The sequence below is a fragment of the Felis catus genome, chromosome D4 (assembly GCF_018350175.1).
Source record: "Felis catus isolate Fca126 chromosome D4, F.catus_Fca126_mat1.0, whole genome shotgun sequence".
Taxonomy (NCBI): domain Eukaryota; kingdom Metazoa; phylum Chordata; class Mammalia; order Carnivora; family Felidae; genus Felis; species Felis catus.
In genome coordinates, this window is record NC_058380.1 from 7,410,683 (window position 1) to 7,426,570 (window position 15,888).

The window sequence follows — 15,888 nt, forward strand, 5'->3', positions numbered from 1 at the left end:
TGACGGTTCACTCTTATGCCATGCACGGCACCGTGGGAGTCGTTTCTCTCCCTGGTGAAATGAGGGTTGTGGGGTAGGTAGGCGCGATCTTTATCCTTCGGGATCCAGCGGTAATTGAGTTTGCTTCTTCTTCTTTTTTTTTTTTTTTAATTTTACTTATTTTTGACGGAGAGGGAGAGACAGAGCATGAGTAGGGGAGGGGCAGAGAGAGGGAGACACAGAATCCGAACCAGGTTCCAGGCTCTCAGCCGTCAGCACAGAGCCCGACGCGGGGCTCGAACCCACAGACCGCGAGATGGTGGCCTGAGCCGAAGTCGGATGCTCAACCGACGGAGCCACCCAGGCGCCCCGAGTTTGCTTCTGATTGTCCACTTGAATCAGTGTTCCCTGCACTGTGTCTTTCTTAGCCCCGCCTTCCCCGCCCCATCCTCAGAGCTCTGTTAGAGCTTCTGGGGAGCAGAAGAAGCAGTGCTTTCGTTTCAGCCTTGATTGCGTTGGTTTTCTCCTGCTCCTTCCTCTCGCCTCTGGTTTTGGAGCAAATGGAGGAGGAAACCGAGGAGGAGGGCTGTCTCCACACCTTACCGTCGTCCCCTTTTGACGAACTTTGGGTGACTCCTGGTTCTCTGTTTCTCGCTTGGACCCCCGATGTCTTCAGCAGGGTCACTGCTCTCTGTGTAGCTGTTGAGCCTCGGGGTAACTTACAGAATCACACGTGGTGAGGACCGGAAGGGACCTGGATGGCCCCTTCGCATGTATAAAACCGTTCTGGAAGGAGAAGGGACCTTCCCGAGGGTGAGCAGCAGGTCAGTAGCCAGCCCCGGGCTGGAACTCTGGCCTTGGGTGCGGCCGCCGTTTACCCCCCCCCCCCCCCCCCCCCCCCCCCACCGCTGGTGTAACAGTGGCCGTTTTATGGTTTGTGATCTACGTCACCTTTCAGGCCCCAGAACGCCATGCGCCAGCTCTCTGGCGAAGATTATGTAGGGGCGCCCATCTTCCTCGTCCTGTGGCCCCTCGTGGTCTTCTGGAGTTCTCCCCGGCGTCCCGTGGGCCGAGGCTTTCCTTGATTCTTTTCAGTGTATTCAGAGAAGTTCCAGGGAAGGAGCTGAGATGCTCTCAGTCACCCGTGACCTGACGTGTCTAGTCCTGTCTGCTTCGTAAACATGAGTCACGGCCAACGGTTTCTGAATACTTCAGAGAAGCAAGACACCGCGTCACGTACCCTGCATCAGAGCAACTGTGTGATGTGCCGTCGTGGTCCCCGTGGTGCAGCAGGGGAGTGGGGTGCGGAGAAGTTCTGTGCTTCGAGGTGCCACGATTTGAAGCCAAGTGCTCTCACGGCAGCGCCTGTGCCTTTAAATATTGTGGCACCTCCCTGTCCTCCCGCCGCCTCTTGTTCACCGCCCCAGACACACTTTCTCTCCCTCTTGTGCAGATTCCTTTTTGCCTGCAGGCCCTAAACATCGGGGACCCTCAGAGTTCCATCCTTGTCCCCATGCTCTGTCCCCTGCGTACGTGCACCTTACCGATACCGCCAGACTGCTCCCAGTCCCTCCTTTCCACCGCCTGTGCAGTTCTATCTGGACACCTGCACAGGCGCCTCGCACGCAACCCGTTCAGAAGCAAGCGGTCCCTTGCGCGACAGGTGACTGCCCTTCAGGCATCAGCCTGGTGCAGGAGACGTCCTGAAGGCCCTCCAGGTTCTGTCGCCCAAAAGCATAGGAACTCACGGGGCGATGTCGGGAATGGCCTGGTCACCGTGTTCAAGGGCCCCTCCAGCCGCGTTTGCCCTGCATTCCCGGAACTCCTCACAGTGCAGATGCCACACAGCCCACGGGCATCTCCGCGAGTTCCAGGGACCCAGTGGATGGAGCAGTAAGTGGCGTGACACACGGGAAGGGGAGCCAGGAACAAAATTCAGAATTAATCTCTCTTCGTTCCCCTTCTCTACTCCCGGCCCCCAGCTGCTCTGCTATCTTTGGTTTAAGCGGTGCTATTTTTGCCAAGATTAAGCATCTTTTTATTTCCTTCAGGTCTGGTCTGTGCCTCGCTTGGGAGTGTTCATTTAGGTTTTGGTTCCTTCCTGCTCTGTGGATTTTTGTTCTCGCACAGCCCTCTCAACGAATACAGTATCTTTCGCTTCCCAATATTGTTTGCTCCAAGCTTATAGGATGTTCTTTGCCATCTAATTTTAGATCCTACATAATGCCCTCCGAGCAGCCTCTCCTTTGGAGGGATAAAAGCCATGGTTAAGATGTCACTTCCCATAAATCAGGTTTGGTGACGATGAAGGCAGCTGTGGGGGAGGGGGGGCAGGAACCCACAAAGTCTGACCCTTTCAAAGTCGACTTAATCCTCCCTCTCATCCCCTCCCTCTCCAATGCTACACTTTGCAGGGTGGATAGACCCCTTTAACAAGAAGGAATGAGCTTTCGCATTGTTCGCCTTTGTCACAGCAACAAAAGCCCTGGAAAATTCCAATTAATTAGCAAGCCTTGGGCTAATGAAAGAATAAAACTGAAAGAGAAACGCTCTAAGCTTTTGGAGAGGAGTACGCATATGAAGACAATGCTGATTTCAAATATTTGGGGCTGTTTGTATAATTTTCCCAGGGTTTGCCTTCCTGAGACTCAAAGAGATAAGACGAGAGGGACGGGAGCGAGGATTTGTTGGAGTCCAGAGTCAGGATGTAATAACGTTGCTGGCTTTTCAGGACACTAAATGACCCACCGTCATTGGAACAAGGCAGTTAAATGTGGGCTCAGACAGTCGGGGGAATTAAAGCCAGGATAGAGACCCTTTGCACAGTTCGTGTTTATAGGAAAACAGGACACACAGTAGATTATGGAGTGAGGTTGAAGTTAATTATTAGGAGGGACCAGGAAATCTCTGTATCCTCGTGTCCTTGAACGAGGACTTGGAATCGGTGTGGCTGCCAGAAACGTATGGCGATAACAAAAACACCGAAGTCACTCGATTTGTAGCTTTTTATTGGATGATGATGATGATAGTGACACAATAATCGTGTCGTGATAAAACCACAGCACGACTGCTACCAACAAGTAGCCTGATTGGAGCATTTACTGTATGCCAGGCGCAGCTCTGAGCACGTTTAGTCCTCTCGACAGCCCCACTGGACGCTGGATGCGGTGCGACTCCTGTCCTTATTCCCCCCGTTTTACAGTTCAGAAGACCGAGGCTAAGATAGGAAGTGGCTGGCGCACATGTGTAAGTGCCAAGCCGAGATGGGAATCCGTGCAGTCCCCTCCCAGTGTCCGTGCTCCCACCGGCCTGTCTGCGAGGTACGGTCCTACCGCAGGAGAGGCCAGATGTTGCCAGGCCGGGGTAGGAGCCGGGGAGTCGGAGGCTCTGTTCCCAGTTCCTATGATCATGGACACAGGTCATTCCGTTACCATTTCTGGTCTTCAACGTCTTCATCTGTAAAATGAAATTATGGCAGTAGGTGTTATCTAAGGTGTCTTCCGCTTCTCAGATCTTATGGGTTGAAAAAATGACGTGTCTCAGATGCAGGGTAAATGGAGTGGTCGTTTCTGAGGGGCGTGTGTGGGCAGGTGTGCACGTGCTCTCGCTCAGACATTAAAAAAAATGGGGCATCAGCTTTGGGGTCGAGCAGGACTGTGTTCAGACCCTAACTCTCCGGTCCGACTTGGCTGATGGCTTTATCTCTGTGAAGTTTAATTTCTTCCATTCCCTGATGGAGGAGTTGACATTATATGTCTGAGTGCCTCTCGTGATGCCTGCAAAGCAGGTCGCTCTCCTGTTTATCCTCGTGTAGCTGGTGTGGGAGGTGGATAGAAGATGCTCCCATCAGAAGCTGGGGGAAGAGAAGAGGTTGGTGGAGCCAGAAGGGATATTTTCCCGAAGAGATGCTTGGAGGGTACTTTTGCATGATGGGTCTGTTGGTAATTGACCTCAGGGGTGGTTCCTGAAACCGCCAGGCTGCTGGCCTTTTTCCTGCGAGACTTCTTCATTGAATCGTGTCACCTTCCTTTCACTGTTCTTCCGTGAGTAATGGTTATTGTCTGTGAATGTTCTTCATACTCCGGGGAGCAGGTGGTAATTGAAAGGGGGCCGGCTCAGCAGTTGTACAGGGTTGAGTACTGTCCCCCACCAAATTCACGCCTACCTGGAATTCAGCATGTGACCTTATTTGGAAATAGGGTTTTGTGGATGTAATCAAGTTGAAAGGTGTTGTCACATTGGATTAGGGTGGGACCTAATGCGATAACTGGTTTCCTGGTAAAAAAAAGAAGGCAATTTGGACACAGACACAGAAATGAGAACGTCACTGAACTCAGAAGACACACAGGGAGAACACCAAGTGATGACAGAGGCCGAGCCTGTAGCGATGTGTCTACAAGCCAAGGAATGCCAGAAGCTAGAGAGAGGCGGGGAAAGATCTTCCCTGAGAGCCTTCAGAGGGAGCACGGCCCTGCCAACATCTTGGTTTAGAACTTGTAGCCAGAACTGTGAAAGGATAAATTTCAATTGTCCAAAGCCACCCAGTTTGTGGTACTTTGGTTGCAGTGGTCCCAGGAAACTAATACAGCATGAAAGGTACCTGTTTCTAAGCCATAATAGTCAGGGTTAGACAAGAGGGAGAGAGACAAACAGATACTAAAGGGGAAAAGAAAATACAGTGATTCCACGGAGGGGTGTTTGGGAAGCCATTTACTATCATCGTGGTTCCTCTGCCCACTCTAAATTAAGCTCTTTTTACTCTTAGGATCCAGGTCAGAACAGGTGTCATGGAAGTGACCAAAGAACTTGACCCAAAAAGCCCCCAGAGTTTTAGTAGGCCAACCTTTTTAAAAATACAATTTCTTAAAACCAGTATACTGTAGACTATGATGGTCACCCATGGAGATTCATGGAGATTCTGAGGGGTCGTCCACACTGAATATTCAGAGAGGTGCCTCCCCATGGTTTAGCAGTAGATGAGGGTATTTTTTGAAGTCACGTCCATGCTTCCAGAAGTTGAAAAAGGGTCGGTATGTTCGAAACACGAACATGGCTATGGCATAGGTTGGAAAGTACAGAGTTCCTTAGAATTTGATGATCACTTAATAATCAATAACTTGGGAATAAACCTTAAAATTGTGATAAGAAAAACAAGTCTTAGTTACCTCTACAAGGCAAGAACTTGGCAGAAAACAACATGACAATAAGACAAAGCCATCAAACAGGCTTAGGCTATGTGGGTTCGGTCTGTTCCAGGAAAGCTCAGAGTGAAGACAGCTCGTGAATTCTGTCATCAGGCAGTGAGGCCCGTATCACATGTCACTTTGCTTTGTTTTTAACATGTGGCTCAAGCGGTGCCAGACCCGCTGCTGTGTGGGAGATGTCCCTTCTGACAAAATAAGGCATTTTCCTGGCATCAGGCCCCTTTGGAATTTTTGCTGGTGTGCATAAACCCAGCAAGTTTGCATTCCCCACGCATGCCCAATGTGATCACGCTTGGCTTTCTGGATCTGTGGTGGTCTCGAGGCCCGTCAGTGCCGACATGGCCCACTCCCGATCACTCCTGGGAGTTATTGTGAAGAAATGAAACCAGGCGTTCCCTCATCCATTATTCAGAAACCGTCTCCCATCTACCTTGCCTGCTGTGAGGAAGAAACAGAGGAGGCAACATAAACCCAGTTTTGACCAGAAGGACCGAAAACGTTCTGCAGGGTGGAAATGAAAGTATTTTCAGCAGGCTGTCTCCTTTTTTTCTTTCTTCTCATCCATCATGATAACAGAGTTCACTGGGAAAGTTCATTTTGTATCATTTTGTGTTCAAAGAGACGATGATGATGATACGAGGTGACACGAATATTAATGCTCATTCTCGGTTGTGTGTTATTGGCTGAATAAACTGGACCTGGGAGGTGAGTCTGAAGCTGTCTCAACTACTTCTTGAAACCCCATCGGACGGCCCTTTTCACCTCCCGGTTCTCCCCTCTTGAATGTATTTCGCTCTCAGCCACAAGGGCCGTCGGTGAAACCACGTGGACCTGTAGGCACAAATTTATTATCTCTGATGGAAAAACAACTAAAAGAACTTCTCTAGCAGTAAGAGCGCACGATACGTTATCTTTATAGAAAGGCTAGACGTGATCATCATATTGAAAGAGACGGCCGAGAGAAGGAAGATTGTGCAGAGTGCTGGAAAACCATCCTCAGGGTTTTGTACGTGACCTTGGGAGGTGGCTCATTCACTTCCCTCATTCAACACATGCTTGTTGACCACGTGTCAGAGGTGTGCGACTAAGTCGGACCAGAGGTGTAGATTGTGGTGAGACACAGACCCTGCTTCCTAGGATCTTGTGGTCTCAAGTCAAAAAGTTGTGAAGTCATTTCCAGATTTATCTGGTGTCACCCTCCCCGTTGCTGAGTCCTTTCCAGTCAGCCTGGTGTTTTTTTTTTTTTTTTTTTTTTTTTTTTTTTTTTTTTGTGCCTGCAACACACCCAGTGGGATCAGCCCCTAGGTGACTGGTTTCTTTACACCATTTCAGTTTATGAACTCTCTTCCCCAGGCCTTCCTGACACTCAGTCCAAAGTCACCACCTGGCCCGTGTGATTCTCAGTCCCACCTACCTGCTTGCTTTCTTTGGTGGCACGTGCTCTTGTTGGAAATGACCATGTTCAGTTATTCATTCACCTGTTTTATTGTGTATCTCCTTCCCACTAGAACGTACACTTTGAAAAGGCGGATCTTCCTTGTCTTGTTTTCCATCGTATCCTTGGCAATACATTTTTGTTGAATGGATGGATGGATGAGAATGAATGGATCACTATACTACATTATAATGTATTCTATCATGGGCGCGCTCACAAAGCGCTCTCAGGAAATGAGGACGCGAGTGACAGCCTCCCTGACTGAGCAGGGTGGGTTGTCTCCACGGAGAAGACCTGTGAGCCGGACCTGGCAGGCAGGGGAGGTCCATCAGCGGTTGCTCTTTCTTCTTGGGTAGGTGCAGCTCTTCCCTCATCACCCTGAGCCCCCCCAGCTGACCCCCCTGCCCCTGGCTCTCTGCCAACGGCCCAGATGATCCACCGAGAGAGTCGACCCTTTAACACCTGACAGGGTGAGCCCTTCATTGTGACCCCCGCCCTCTTTGGACACACGTATCAAGGAAGCGAGGAGCACACGTTTCCTGAAAACTTCTCCTTCATGCTATGAAAAGTTGCTAAAAGCTGTTTTTCCAATAAAGAGAACTTGGAATTGATGTAACGGATAAAAGGAGCTCGTGAAACAGAAGTAGGCATTCTTGACAAAATAAAAATAGAAGCTTAAAAGACGCATCGTTGGGGGAAAGTTAGGAAAGATTTTTTTCCCCCTATGTAAGAAAATACGTGTGGATGAGGCATGTGTTTTAAACTATAGAACGCAATTTGCGTGTAGCTTCAGGGCGCCACAACCACGGCGATTCAGAATTTGCTCGGTTCTGATAGACATAGTTGCAATATATATATCCATTAACAAGATTATCACTTGAAGAGACAATCGTATTTTTACTGAAAGGGTTTTTTAAGGATAAAATTTATTGATATTTAATGAGGCGTGACGCTTCTAAATGAACCACGAAAGCAATAGCTGAACTAATTAAGTGCACATAAAGGCTCCCGGAATACACGCGTGATGGGGGCTGTGCGCTTATCCGTGGTGCCTGGTTACACCAACATCCTGGAGAACACGCTCCTCACATACACTTCATGGAAGCAACAGTAAATCCTCCCGTAACGTGTGCAATAAAGAAGGAAATAATCATTTAGATTTCCTGCACATGCGGATGGGATGTTTAAGTCAAGCGTCGCAGGGTTTATAGGTTATAATTTAGCAGAGTTAAGACTAGTAATAACAACATATTATTTCCACACACTTGATTTAGGCCTCTGCGTGTGCTGTTTCATTGAATGATAAATCGTCCCTGGTTCTAAAAATATGCATCGTCCTCCCTCCCCTTTGCTCTCCAAAGAGAGACCAAGGATGGTAAATAGCATGAGTTGAACATTTCGTGGTGCAACAAGGATTCTTGTGGGCCCTTGTCAACTGCATGTGAAGACAGGCCAGGTCGAGCGCTCTGAGCATTGACAAAAGAAGGCGAAACCGTGTCCGGCCATGCCGCTTGGGTCATTACAGGTTGCCCCGGTTTGGGAGACAGACGACTTACCCTGACAGCGCTAGTAACGTTGACCTTTGTCAGTGACCGGCTTCCCTTTTAGCCACCGGCTCTGGACTCGGCCCCAGGCACCTGCTCTCTGGCCCGTTATCACAGAGCTTACGTCTTCGTGAGTGGTTGGTAACTTCCTCACGCACCTCTCTGACAGTGGTGTTCCGACGCTCATGAGGGAGTCTGACACATCATTAAGACCCACGGTAACAGTGCGTACTAGTGGCCGAGAGGCAGGCACCCAGGTGCCAGAGCGGTACTTGTCAAACTTGAGCCCGTGTCAGAATCTCCCAAAGGGCCTGTGAAAATGCCAGTGGCTGGCCCCACCCCCAGAGTTTCTGATTCCACACGGCTGGGGTGGAGCCTGAGAACTTGGGTTTCTGACAAGGTCCCCAGTGATGCCGATGCTGTTGGTTCAGCCATCACAGTTGGGGAACCTTTGCAGATGATACCCAGGCCAGGGTGGGGAAGGGCATTTCGGGGACACCCTTCAGAAAAGTCACAACCAGGCAGGGGTGTGGTTTGCCTCAGGTACCCTCTCGATTCCCATCCTATTTTCTTTATTTCCTTAAAAGCAAAACAAAACCAAACCAACACATTTCTCTTCTTTCTCTAAGAGATCCAGGGCCGCTCTTCTCAGGTAAGGGCTTGAAACTTAGCTCACACTCAGGTGGGACCCTTGGTGACTTAAAGGACCTGCCCTTCACAAGGATGTGTGCTTTTTAATGGGGTGAAATCAGAGGAATTCAGCTCTTGGAGAAGATACGTCACATATCTGCCAGTGGGCTTTGAGGGACATCAAGTTCACATTTGAACTCACACCATTCAGGCCAGCTCATGTGTTTGTCCATGAAGCAGCCTTCTGTCCCTGTGCCCTCTCAGATGAGCCCACCTGCGCCTGCAGGTTCTCTGATTCCCTGACACAGGGCCTGTTACGTGGCAGACATGTGGCAAGTGTATACTGAATGGGTGGAAGGATGGAGTGTGACAGGGACAAACGTGATTAGTTGTGTGACTGAGTGCATCTCTCCCCTCTGGCTCTTGAAGGACAACGCAGTGTTGCTTGAAAAGAAAGAAATCCCATGGTTCCCCTGGGGCCCCCCACCCACCTCTACCTATTTTGGGGTTTTTAATAAGCTCATAGTAAGGAGAGTCAAACAGGAATGGAAGCAGGTAAGTTTGTGTTGAGAGAGAACAGCAGGATAGAAGGGAGGGAAGAACCTTATTTTTTCGGGAACCCTGGGGAGAGTTCATTCTGTTTTGTGGGGGAGCGGACGAGTGAAGGAAGGCTTTGGGCTGCCGAAGGAGGGAGGAGTTGTCTGTGAAGGGGAATGGCAGACAGCTGTGGCAGAGAAGGTGACATTATAGGCATTGCAGAAGTTTGTGTCTTTGGGGGCCACCTGGGTGGCTCGCTCAGTCGGTTAAGCGTCCAACTTTGGCTCAGGTCACGATCTTGTGCTTTGTGAATTCGAGCTGCGTATCAGGCTGTGTGTTGACAGTGTGGAGCCTGCTTGGGGGCGCTCTCTCTCTCTCTCTCTCTCTCTCTCTCTCTCTCTCTCTCTCTTTGCCTCTACCCCACTTGTGTGCTCTCTCTCAAAAATAAATAAACTAAAAGTGTGTTTCTTTGAAAGGACTCCTCCATCTGAATGTGGAGTGAAGGGTCCTGGGATTTATTTGGGTTGTGAGTGATTCATTGTGTCAGCAAATACAATATGTGTGTGTGTGTGTGTGTGTGTGTGTGTGTGTATACACACATACATATTCTTGCGTGAATAATAGGGACAAATGAATAGACATCGCACCTGGGGGGAAGATGCTTAGTTGGTCATGTGATCTTGAGCCGTGGTTCTCAAAGTGGGGGTCCCCAGACCAGTAACGTCCGCATCACCTGGGAAGTTGTTAGAACTACAGATAAACGCCTACCCAGTGACCTAGAAACTCTGAGGGTGGGGCCAGTATTCTATGTTTTTACAGGCCCTCCAGGGGGATTCTGATGCACGCTCCAGCTTGAGAGCCAAGGGACTAGGGAGTCACTATCTGCATGGTTCCTTCATGAAATGAAGGAGCAGTATAGGCTGTACGTGTGTGGGACCCTCTGACATTCAGGGGGGCAAACTGAACCAAAGAACAGCAGAGGCAAATGTTTTCCTGTGTGAGTGCCGACTTTTCTTCAGTATTTCATCATTTGAAATGCCTCTGAAGACAGAAATGTTGAGTTTTGCAAAGAAAACAAACGGGCTGAATATTGAAAGAGGAAAAAGAAAACTGTATCAAACAGTCACATTGAACAAATACGTGAGAATCTACGCCATGACCGGGTCAGGAGCCTGAGAAAGTGACTCGTTTGTGGACGGAATGGGCTGTGTAATGGGTCAGTGATTCCAGGTGTGATAACCCCTGATGTCACTGACTGCCCTGTTGTGCTTATTCTCCTGGTTTTAAACTGGCTTTTTATTCTTTGCAGCAGTAACTTCGTAACATGTGACCTTTTCAGTTTTTTTACCCACTGGTACCGGTACTTTTTTCTTTAGCATTTTTTTCCCCTGAGTATAAAAATAAACATGTTTACAGTGCAAAAAATATCTAAATACTGAAAAAAAAAAACCCAGAGAATACAATAAAATTACCTTCCAGTATTCCCCAGACACAGAGATACCCACTGTTAATATTTTAGGAGATAAACATGTGTGGCTATTTTGCAATAGATAGTACCGATGATTAATACGTAAATAAAGTTTTGTGTTCTCTTTCTTACATTGCTGTGGACTTTCCTCCATGAGTTTCAGTACTCTTTGGAAATAGGGTTTTTAAGTACAGCAGACATTTTTTATGTGTGTGGGAAGTGTGCTCTATTTAACCAAGTTTGCTTTGTGTTGCTGTTGTTGTTAAAACCGTGTTATCACAAGTATCTTTAAAATGTTGGTACATTACTGGGTCAAATGAACATTTTAAATACTCTTGACTGTATTACGAAATGGGCTAGATCACATTTTATACCCTACTCAGTCTAGTAGCAGAATAGGGAGAGTGTCTATCTTTGGTCTTATCTGCTGGATTTTTCTTTTGTGAACTGTTTATGTCCTTTGGCCTTCCCCGCCATAGGAATGTTCGTCTTTACTATTGATTCGTAAGGCCTCTTTACATATTAAGCCCTCACCCCTTTGTTATGTAGAAAGCTAGTATATTACTAGTCTTTTGTTTGCTTTTTCATTTTGCTTTTGGTGCTTTTTGAGCTAAAATATTTTTGCAGCTACATCTGTTTATCTTTGCCTTCGCCATCCTGATATTTAAGAAAAACTCACGTATTTTCTTTTCGTTGTTTTATATTTCAGTAGTTAGCTCTGAATTTGCTTGGAGTTTATTTTGGTATAGTTTGGCTGTGCGATCATATCTCCCGCCGACGGCTGAGACCATCTCTCCCATTCCGTATGCTCTTTGCTGGTGTGACTTTGCTGTGCTGTCTTCTCACAAAGTGGAGCTTCTTTCTCTACCCCCTTTGAATTTGGATGAACCCAAGATAACTTTGGCCAGCAACAGGTGGCAGAAGTGATCCTGTGCCCGCTACAGGAATGGTCCTTAACGGCCCGAGAGCAGCCTCTTCGAGGTCAGCTGCCATGCCGTTAGAAGCCCAAGTCCTGTGGAGTGGCCGTGTTGAGGTGTCCCCGTTGACGGCCAGCCTGTGAGAAGTCCACGCACTCTGCCCTCCAGATGACCGCAGCTCTCGCTGACATCGGGCTGGAGTGTGTGAGAGACCCCAGTCGAGAAGCCGCTGCTGAGCCCAGTCAACCTTAGCTCTAAATCGTACGCGGTAATAATAAATCGTCGTCTTAAAGACCGAGTCTTAGGGTTGTTTGTTATGTAGTAAGTACACAGTCAGAACATACATAGTGTGATAAGGAGTTAGCTTTGATTTTTCCCCCAAACAATAAATAGTTGGCTCCACTGTCGTTTACTTGGACGACCTCCTTTCCCCCGCTCGTCTGTAATGCCCTCAGATGCTGACGGTCATTGTATATTTGAGGTTGTGGTCTTTGCTCCTGTCCTGCTTCTCTTCAGTCCTGTAGTCTTTCGGACTACACATTTTTCGCTTTCATAGCTCTGTAACAGATTTCTTTTCTTTCCCAAAGCCTTTTGGACAGTGAGGAGACTTTATTCTTCCCGGTGAACTTGAGAATCCATCGTCAAGGTGGTGAATAAGGAAGAGCCCTTTAGCACTTTGCCACCAGTCGTGGCTCCCAACCCGAAGGGTGGTGTCCACCAGGGATATTCGGCAATGTCTGGACAGACTTTAGTTTTAGATGCCACAGCCAGGGGGAGGACTACTGGCATCTACTGGGTAGAGGCTAGAGATGCTGTTCACCATGCTACAATGTACAGGTTACCCCCAAACACGCACACACGCAAACACACCCATGAATTATCTGGCATAAAATGTCAGTAATGAGAAGCTGAGAAGCCCTGCGTTAAGATAATGAAATAGTTTGGAAGGGTCAACATACTCTATTTAGTTTTCTCACCTACGAACATGTATGTGTCTACGTTTATTCATGTCTTCAGAAAAAAAAATAGTTTTCTTCATATTACATGCTATTCCTAGGTATTTTTAACCTAATTTTTTTTCCTTTACACTTTAAAACTCATAATCGAGAGTATATAAGAAATCTGTTGCTTTTGCCCTGTTTACCTGTGACTTGTCACCTAATTTTCTTTTCACATGTAGGGATTTTTAGCAGATTCTGTTGCATCTTATAGGTAGATGGAATTCCTGAGATTTAATTTGGTAACAAGTGGGGAGAGTATACTCCGGCGTTACTCAGAAAATGTTGGAGCTAGAAGGGACTGGAGAGGTTGCTTAACCCCTCGCCTTCCTTTAAGTGACGGTAAATCTGAAGCCGAGAAAAGGTCGTTTACCTGCCTCATGGCACACAGTGGAGGAGAGGAGAGCAGCGCACACAACAACAGCCTTTGGATGAGTGTGTTGAAAATTCTCGTAGCTTCTATAAACATTGAGAACCTGACGCTGGATTTTAAAGCCTCCCGGGCCACTACGGTGCGTTGGCAATGACTTTAGAAATGTTCTTGTCCAGTCCCTTCCCCCTCCCTTGTCTGCAGTGTCCCGGCAGCCCCCACACGTCCTCTTGCCGAGGCCACAACTCTGACTCACACAGCATCCCCAAGTCATTTCTGCTTGCTAGAAGCTTCTCCTTCGGGGGGGCCGTTCTCTGCCTTTTGAGGCTGATGCACCCTTTACGGTTGGGCAGAGCCGCGTTGGAGGAAGCAGCATTTTCCCAGCTGTTCAAGTGGCAACCAACAGAGGTTTGAAGGGCAGGGGGAAGAAGACTGTTGCTGGTTGGTTGAGGAGGAAGGCTTCGAAGTTCGGTTTCCAGGTGTCCAAGACCCATGTGAACTGGGCATCGCATAAATACTTGTGAAACAGAATTTTACAGAACCTTAGATGATGTTTCTATGTTTTCTAGACCTCTTTTTTTTTTTTTTTTTTTTTTTGCGAGGCCTGTAGGTAAGAGTTTGGCTCAAGAAGGACTGAGGATCCTAACCCCAGATGCTCCTGGTTCTGTCACCTTCCAGAGGTTGTCCTTTCCTCCGGGACATCAGCCAGGGCCTCTCCTGGCTGTGGAGGGTGTGAGCAGGTTTAAGCAGGAACAGGTGATTTCTCTGCTTCATTACCAGGCAAGGTTGCCGTGTACCCTGGGGACTCCATCCAAACTCACAGACATAGTGAAGAGTTCTGTCATTATTTCGGACTCCCAAAGGCAGAATTTTCCCTCAAAACAGATGAAGACAGGCCACAACAACGATGGAACTCCCTAAGTGTGGGATTGCTAATTGGACAATTCTTCCGCAATTATTACGATGCCGGGACGTAATCATGGCCTTGTAGCCTCACTCGTTGCTTGTAGACTTTCTTTGAGATGGGAATCTTTTTTAAGATGATGCTGTCGAGTTTGATAGGTTGGAATTAGATTTTTCGCCCCTCTTCCTTAACTGGATGCTTGCTGTCCCAGAGCAGCCTGGGTTCTGTGAAGGCTCACGTCTGGCGGATAAACAAGCAGGCTTGGGATCCCCCGAAACCTGCGGTCTGGAAGTGCTTCTGCCAAAACCTAAGGTTGAAGGGATTTAAGAAAACTCCAACCGAGCCTGTCTTTTAAACTATTGCAGGTAAACAGTCTGGTCTCCCTTTCCGCCGGAGCATTCATAGATTTTGTCTAATCTGGGAGAGCGGTGTCTTCCGTCTCCTCTAAGAGGCTTCTAGACAGAGGGAAGGAGAGATCCATCTGGGGGCATTTTCAGATTCAGCTTTTGGGCTGAAGGGGGGCTTCCGTTCAGGCACCGTTGTAAAGTAGGGGGCCTCTGTGTCCCTCTTCACTCCCGATCCCTTCTTCTGTGCTCGCTCCTCTTCTCCCCCGACCACCCATCTCTTCCTCAACACTCCTGTCCCGCATTCAGTGCCCATTGTGTGGGAGGAACTTAGCATTTTCCATCTTCACTCTAATTGGAAGGTGGGAGACATTTTTAATGGCCACAGAGGCATTGGTGCCATTAAGCGTCATTTATAACTGACAGTCCCGTGGATCTAGAAGGATACAGTAGAATGGGGAATTAGTTGGGCGGCTGATTACTGGGATTTTGTCCTGATTCAGCCATTAACTGGCTGTGTGTTCTGGAGAAAGTCACTTTCCATCTCTGGACTTGAATTTTACCACCGTATGATAAAGGAGGTTGGAAACGTGATTTCTGTTACTCCTTCTTGGCGTGTAAATCTATGCATTCAAAGCATGGTGAGCACAGGGATGCCTTTTTTCTCATGAAGGATGTCCTTCAAGTGATTTCATTATTTATTCTGGTTTACAGTTAGTCTTTTAGATTACAAGAGATGAAGGGTTTTCATTGTGATCTGCAGGTATACGAAAGAAAATTAACACTTACTGAGTATCGGGTTTATGCCCCACCAGGGGCTAGATAATTTATTATGATTTCACCAAGCCAGGCTTGACAGGGAGGTTTAGCCCAAGTGGTCTGGTCAAGTTCACACAGTTGCTTAGCCACAGACGAGGCTTGGCTTCCTGGCCTTGTGACTTGACTCTGGCCTACACCCTCTCGTCCCCATACCACTGACCACACCCACCCATACATCCACATGTCACTCCTTCTCCTGTGACTGGTTTTACTGCAGAGCGAAAGGAGAGAGCAGTCACATGACTGGGGACAGTTGATGGCTCATCAGACTCTGCTTTTAGGTCTGTGCAGTTTTGAAAGATCAAATCTTGTGTTACTGAGGTAGAATTTCATGATTTAGTTTTAATTTTTTAATGTTTTATTTATGTTTGCACACACGAGAGAGAGACAGACAGAGAGACAGAGAGACAGAGACAGCTAACAGGGGAGGGGCAGAGAGAGAGGGAGAAAGAGAATCCCAAGCAGGCTCCATGCTGTCAGCACAGAGCCCAATGAGGGGCTTGAACCCACGAACCTCAAGATCATGACCTGAGCTGAAATTGAGTCAGACGCTTAACCGACTGAGCCACCAGGCGCCCCTACCATGGCAGAGTTTTAGAAAAGACCCCCTTTAATGTTACTTGTACTGCTCTAAGCACTGGTTGATTTCTAGTAGAAAGGGTGTAGCACCTTGTCCCTTAAGGGCACCTCCTATTTACTTCTCGTGGCACCTGCTACGTGGTGTGGTTATCTTTGTGCT

The 15,888-nt window shown here is 47.9% G+C and overlaps 1 protein-coding gene and 1 long non-coding RNA gene across 9 annotated transcripts in view; one reads left to right on the forward strand and one right to left on the reverse strand.

The window, feature by feature from the left end:
• Positions 1-15,888, forward strand: part of GLIS3 (GLIS family zinc finger 3) — a 547,835-nt gene that overhangs the window by 212,846 nt on the left and 319,101 nt on the right. The window lies entirely within an intron of this gene.
• Positions 1-15,888, reverse strand: part of LOC123381591 — a 28,843-nt gene that overhangs the window by 11,071 nt on the left and 1,884 nt on the right. The gene's annotated exons all lie outside the window — the stretch shown is intronic.